Below are 6,418 nucleotides of genomic sequence, written 5' to 3'. Positions count from 1 at the left end.
TATATATGACAATGAAGTCCACTGTTAACAAACTTTATAATATCGTATTAAGTCAACTAAATATTCCCTATGGATTATGCTTCCATAGGTCCTCAAAGTATGGATCATTCCCCAGGACCATTGGAATAGGACAACACTGGAGTTCACCAGTGTTTACCAACAGGGGAGAACTGTAACATAATAGAGTTTGTTTTTTGTATAGCTGTCAAGTTGGTTAGTTTGTTAGACATAATTATAGCACTATTAGTTAGTAATTTATTTTTCCCTTTTGCTATATATATATATATTGTAATTGGTACTCAGTACTCCGTGGTGGTTCTTTTAATCAATTATTCTCTCTTTTCACTTCTTTTCAATTCTTCTTCCATTACTTTAAATTTCAATGACCTGAGAGTACATCACCAACCTTCTTCTTTTCTTATAATTATTTTTGTAATTCACTTGAATTTTAAGCTTGGTATCATTTTACATGGTATCAGAGCGAGAAGATCCAACTATGGCAGATAATTTAGCTAATCCGAATGCAAGCCCTTCATCAAATTCCGCTGCAGATTTTGAGAATTTCACCGCTTTCATGCGTCAACTCTCTCAGTTCCAAGCACATCTTGGCAGATCTAGTTCCTCTTCTGCAATTTCTGATCCGATTAGCCCTTATTTTCTTCATCCAGGAGAAAGTCCTGGTTTGGCTCTAATTCCGCTTAAATTAACACCTCAAAATTACTATCAGTGGTCGCACGATATGTGGAGAGCACTCAGATCGAAGAACAAGGTGAAATTCCTCGATGGATCTATTCTAAAACCAGGTGAAGGTGATCCTAATTTTGAAGCATGGGATAGGTGTAACAATTTTCTCCTCTCCTGGATCAACCTCTCTCTCAGCCCTGAAATCGCTAAGAGCGTGATGTGGATTAGCTCAGCTCCAGACTTGTGGAATGATTTAAAACGTCGTTACTCACAGGGAGATGTCTTTCGAGTTGGTGCGTTAAAAGAACAATTTTATACACTCAAACAAGGTGATCTTACTGTTACCTCTTACTTTGCTATGTTGAAAGCTATTTGGGAAGAATTAGAAAATTTAGGTGCTATTCCTAGTTGTGTTGCTTGTGTTAATGGATGTTCATGTGGATTACGAATTGTTCGAGACTATGCTTCTGAGGAATATGTTGTCAAATTCTTAAAAGGATTGAATGAGCAATATTCAAATATTAAATCACAAATCATGCTAATGAAGCCGTTACCTGAAATCAACACAGTACTATCTATGTTAACCCAACAAGAGCAAGAATTGAATTGTGACCCGTCAAATAGCAACATAGTGACTAACTCTTTAGAGGTGCAAACCTCAACTGGAGGCGGTTCATTTTCTGGGGACGAAATTCAGGCAGAGGAGGAAATCAAAAATCTTATAGTCGAGGCTACACTTTAAAGTTTTGTAGCTACTGTAATCGAATTGGTCATTTAGCAGAGACATGCTATAAGAAAAATGGCTTTCCTACTCACCAAAAGCAGCGAGTGGCCAATCAACTTAGCACTGACGAGATAGTTGAGAATTCTAGTGCTGAGATTCCTGATTCTAACCATGATAAAAAGAGCGATGATACAGTACTTGTGTTGACTCCAGATCAGAAGGAAACCTTACTAGCACTCCTTCAACAACCACGCATGCCAACTTCAAATAGTGTAAACCACATTACTTCTTCCGCCACCCTTACTCAACCAAAAGGTAGGCATTGCTTGAGTGTATCATCAAATTTTACTAAAACTTCTTGGATACTTGACAGTGGAGCTACTGATCATGCATCCTATATTCAAGAGTCTTTCAAAACTTTTCATTATATGAGACCAGTTTTGGTAAATCTACCTGATGGTTCTACCACTACAACAAACATTTGTGGCACTGTGCAACTCTCTAAACATTTGATTCTTACCAATGTTTTATTCATACCTCACTTTAAATATAATTTGATTTCAGTGTCTAAACTCACAAAGTCATTACATTGTGAATTAAAATTTACTGATTCTTTTTGTGAGATACAGGTACTCCCATCATTGAAGATGATTGGACAAGCTAAAGTCATTGGTGATCTTTATGTGATGGATGCTCAACCTTGGAAACTAACTACACCAGAAGTTAACACACATTCTGTAAATGTCACAGTGCAGCAAGATTTAGGAACTCTATGGCATGCTAGACTAGGTCATTTACCATCCAAAAGAATGTCAATCATGAAAAATACATTTCCATTTATTGAATGCATTTCATCATCTCATGTTTGTGATTCTTGCCACTTGGCTAGACAAAAGAAATTGTCTTTTCGCATTAGTAATACACAATCAGAATATATTTTTGATTTGTTACATATAGATATTTGGGGACCACTCTCACTTTTATCTACTGCTGGCCATAAATATTTTCTCACAATTGTAGAAGATAAAACAAGGTTTACTTGGATTTATTGCATGAAACTAAAATCCGAAACTAGAGTGTTAGTAGAAAATTTTGTTCAAATGGTGCAAACTCAATTTCATAAAGTTGTGAAACAAATTAGAACAGATAATGGGATGGAATTTAAAATGAACTCCTTCTATAACTCGAAAGGAATATTACATCAAACATCTTGTGTTGAAACTCCTCAACAAAATGGAATTGTTGAGAGGAAGCATCAACATATACTGAATATTGCAAGAGCACTTTTGTTTCATTCTAATGTGCCAAAATGTTTTTGGCACTATGCTATGCAACATTCAGTACATTTAATAAATAGACTACCAAGCACCTTCTTGAATCATCAAATGCCTTATGAGGCACTTTTCAAGAATAAACCAGATTTGACTCATCTCAAGGTATTTGGTTGTCTTATTTTTGCTACCACTTTGAGTACTAATAGAAGAAAATTAGATCCTAGAGCCAGAAAATGTGTTTTTCTTGGTTATCAATCAGGAACAAAAGGGTCCATTTTATTGATTTAAAATCCAAAGAAATTTTTATATCAAGAAACACTGAATTTTATGAACACTATTTCCCATTCAAACAAATACCAAGCACTGATTTTTCTATAGATCAGCCTTCAATTGAATCATCCAATTTTGACCCTTTTGCATTCTTTTATAATAACTCTGCACATACTTCTTCATATGAGCATACTCATGGCATAATTGCACCTCACACCATACACACTACACCTGATTCATCTGCCACTTCTACATCACCCATGGCATCTCTTCATGATATAACAGATTCTGCATCACCCGCCACCTTAGACTCAGCATCTGCATTGGCACCATTGGAACATTCATCCATTCATATTGAGTCACAATCTGCTGCACCAGTTTTGAGAAGGTCTGAACGAGAAAGAAAAACACCCTCTTATCTTAAAGATTTTCATTGTTTCCATATTTCATCACATAGAGATCCAATCAATGCGGCCCAATTACCTTCAACATGTAAGTATCCCCTTTCTCACCATTTGTCATATTCATTATTTACTCCCAAGCACCAAGCCTTCACTTTTGCTCTCATAAATAACTCGGACCCCAAACACTATTCTGAGGCTGTTATGCATGATTGTTGGAGGAAGGCTATTGAGGCAGAACTCACTGCTCTTGAGCAAAACAAAACCTGGATCATCACTTCTCTTCCTCCTGGAAAGAATGCAGTTGGTTGTAAGTGGATTTTTCGCACAAAATTCAACCCAGATGGCACTATCGAGAGGCATAAGGCACGTCTTGTTGCCCAGGGTTTCACTCAAATTCCTGGAGTCGATTATATTGACACCTTTAGTCCCGTTGTGAAAATGAGCACTGTGCGTGTTCTTCTTACCGTTGCAGCAGCAAAGAATTGGCATCTTCATCAACTTGATGTGAATACAGCTTTTCTCCATGGAGACCTACATGAGGACGTTTATATGAAACTTCCAAAGGGGTTGCAGTGTTCCGATCCAAACTTAGTCTGCAAGTTGACAAAATCTTTGTACGGTTTGAAACAAGCTAGTCGCCAATGGAACATCAAGTTGTCTGCTGCACTTGCTGATCTGGGGTTTACTCCATCTGAAAATGATCACTCGCTTTTTACCAAATTCACAGGTACAACTTTTACAGCTATTCTTGTTTATGTTGATGATCTTGTGTTAGCTGGAGATGATTTGAGTGAAATTCAAGCTGTCAAAATGTTTTTGGATGATAAGTTCAAAATTAAAGACCTTGGCCTTCTTAAGTTCTTTATTGGGATGGAGGTAGCACGAAGCAATGCTGGTATTGCACTGTATCAAAGAAAGTATTCATTGAATTTGATCACAGACTGCGGTTTGCTTGGTGCAAAACCAGCATCTACTCCTATGGAGTACACTACTTCTCTGTCTAAGGCTTCAGGCTCCCCTCTTCCTGATGCAACCATCTATCGTAGATTGGTGGGCAGACTTCTGTACCTTACTAATACAAGACCAGATCTCAGCTACTCTGTTGGATGCCTATCTCAGTTCATGGATTCACCAACTGATGCCCACTTGAAGGCTGCCTATAGGATCATCCGGTATCTAAAACAATCACCAGCAACTGGCTTATTTTTCTCTGTCAACAATTCTTTCACACTATCTGGTTACACTGATTCTGATTGGGGGGCTTGTAAAGACACCCGAAAATTCATCAGTGGTTATTGTTTTTTCCTTGACCAAACTCTTATTTCTTGGAAGAGTAAGAAGCAGGCTACAGTTTCAAGGTCGTCCTCAGAAGCAGAATATCGCGCCCTTGCTAATGGCACTTGTGAACTCGTTTGGTTACTCAAACTACTAAAGGAATTCAACATTCTTCCTCCTTTTCCGGTTGATATCTTCTGTGATAATAAATCTGCTATCTATATTGCTTCAAATCCTGTCTTTCATGAAAGAACCAAGCATGTTGAGGTTGATTGTCATGTGGCTCGAAACAAGTTCAAAAAAGGGGTTTCTAATCTTAGGCACGTTGTCTCCAGTGAACAACCGGCTGATCTATTCACTAAATCCCTTCCTCCAGGACCATTCTCTCATTTGCTTTCCAAACTGGGATTACTTGATTTGCACAAACACGTAATACCAGCTTGCGGGGGATGTAACATAATAGAGTTTGTTTTTTGTATAGCTGTCAAGTTGGTTAGTTTGTTAGACATAATTATAGCACTATTAGTTAGTAATTTATTTTTCCCTTTTGCTATATATATATTGTAATTGGTACTCAGTACTCCGTGGTGGTTCTTTTAATCAATTATTCTCTCTTTTCACTTCTTTTCAATTCTTCTTTCATTACTTTAAATTTCAATGACCTGAGAGTTACCAACCTTCTTCTTTTCTTATAATTATTTTTGTAATTCATTTGAATTTTAAGCTTGGTATCATTTTACAAGAACCAAGGTTTAATTTATTTCTGTTTACAACAACTATAATCAAATTGGTTTTTTAACCTTCATGATAAATTGCATTGATAATATATTGATATCTTAAACAACTTTAAATTACTTTTCTTATATTTATATCTTTTTTATTAAATAAAATCATTGGCCTTTCTACCCAATTTGTTAATTTTTTTCCTATATAAAGAAGTTAACTCCACAACACAAACATTCGTCCATTCAATTATTGAATCTATTAGCAAGATCAAATTACATAAAAAAAAGAATACTGAATCAAAAAAATACTATATTCTAACACATAATTTTAAGTTTTTCTGGCTTATATTTTTTAGTGTTCCTTTTTAGTACTCTTTTTTAGTTAATTTGATCTTCCTAATAAAATAAATAATTTATATTATAATTATTCATACTACTATACGTACTAAATTTTTGTTTTAGAGGTCGTAATACCTTGCCATCTCTGTCTTATGACTTAAGCATAAGACTCTGTATGGTAGGGTGTTACAATAAACCCGTATTTGCCAACAAGGGAGACCACGGTTTAATTTATTTCTGTTTAAAACAATAATAATCAAATTGGTTTTTTAAGCTTGATGATAAATTGCATTAACAATATATTGATATCTTAAACAATTTTAAATTAATTTTTTTATATTTATATATTTTTCTGTTAAACAAAATCATTGGACTTTCCACTTAGTTTGTTAAATTCTAACCTTACATGCATGGCCAGGGACGGATCTAAGGGACGTGCAGTGGTCTTGACCCCCAAAAAATTTAGGTTATTATAATAAATGACATATCTTGAATAAAGTTTATAGTGCAATGATAATAAAGAGGATTACTATATCTGTGTACTTAGATTTTAAATCTCCACTTACACATTTACATTATTTGTTTAATATTTGGTTTAGTTATTCTTTTTTTCTCTCTTACATTTCCTTTATCTGTTCAATTAATTTTTGTACTAATTATCATATAAAAAGTATTTTAATATTTATAATAATAACATTGTTTTTTTTCTAATTTTATTTGATT

This window comes from Arachis ipaensis, chromosome B07 (assembly GCF_000816755.2).
Source record: "Arachis ipaensis cultivar K30076 chromosome B07, Araip1.1, whole genome shotgun sequence".
Lineage (NCBI taxonomy): Eukaryota > Viridiplantae > Streptophyta > Magnoliopsida > Fabales > Fabaceae > Arachis > Arachis ipaensis.
This window is presented reverse-complemented; position numbering follows the sequence as displayed.